The sequence below is a fragment of the Haplochromis burtoni genome, unplaced genomic scaffold (genome assembly GCF_018398535.1).
Source record: "Haplochromis burtoni strain Fernald_Lab_line unplaced genomic scaffold, NCSU_Asbu1 Contig_1073, whole genome shotgun sequence".
In the NCBI taxonomy this organism is placed as follows: domain Eukaryota; kingdom Metazoa; phylum Chordata; class Actinopteri; order Cichliformes; family Cichlidae; genus Haplochromis; species Haplochromis burtoni.
Window position 1 is genome coordinate 42,262 of NW_024583434.1, and position 1,104 is coordinate 43,365.

At 33.7% G+C, this 1,104-nt stretch overlaps 1 long non-coding RNA gene across 1 annotated transcript in view; it reads left to right on the forward strand.

The window, feature by feature from the left end:
- The window catches only part of LOC102310763, an 8,436-nt gene that overhangs the window by 5,449 nt on the left and 1,883 nt on the right, over nucleotides 1-1,104 (forward strand). The gene's annotated exons all lie outside the window — the stretch shown is intronic.

Below are 1,104 nucleotides of genomic sequence, written 5' to 3' on the forward strand. Positions count from 1 at the left end.
AGATCTGTTGGACTCATAGTTAGTCTGTCTGTTTGTATCTGTCTGTTTGTATCTGTCTTGCTGCTCTGGTTCTAGGTTCTAGGTTTCTATAGCTACAGGAAACATAAACAACAAAAAACGGGACTGATATCAGCAGGAGATATTCTCGGAAAATGTAGAAAAAAAAAGAAAAGAAAATTCCTGTCAAAGTAAATACTGTGTTGTTTGTTTACATTTAACCAACATCATTTGGCATAAAACTGAAAGCTTTACAAATCAAGAAATTATTAAAATTCAGTAATCAAAATAGTCAGTATTCTAAATTCAATCAAAGAAAAGAAAAATCCAATAGAGTGATGGTGATGGTGATTTTCCAGCAGATGTCTTCACTTTCTCTCATTCTACTGCATCCAGTTAGATGTGTTCAAAAAAAAAAAAAGAAGAATAAAAAACACAATTTTATCGTTAAATCAAACAACATCAGATTAATTTTTTGTTTGTTTTTTGAACATAGTAGCTGACAGAGATCTCCTCTCATAACCTTCAGCAGAACAGCTAGAATCCCGTAGTTCTCTGCAGTTTTTGTTGTTATATACATGACTCAAGTTAAATTTACTTTTCTATGGAAAGAGCTTGGTGCAAACACGAGGTGTCATCAACATACCGCAATCACATTTCTTCATATTTCTAACCTGTCACTATAAGATGCTCTTTCAGTTTCTGAAAGCGCTTCAGTTAAATTTCAGTTGAATTTTCAACAATCATAGTTTGATTATTCTCCATGAGCACATGTTCACGTGACTTTTAATCTCTTTTAAGTTAATTAAAATGTATCCAATATTAAATGTAACACTGCCATTTTATTAGGCATGTTTTTCATACACAGTATTCTCACTTATAAAACATTGCTAAAAGTTAAACATCGTATTTAAACAGAAACAGCTCCCTCTAGTGGTCATATATAAACCATGTGTGAGGATGGTGTTAATGTAAATGTGAATCATAGTGTTCCAGTCAGTCATCAGTGTGTCTCTGCACAGCTGTAATTAAAATGTGTTCAGAGGGCCTCAGTGTCTGAATGGTTCCAGTTCAGCTCCATAACAGCAGCGTCCCTGGTTTGATTCC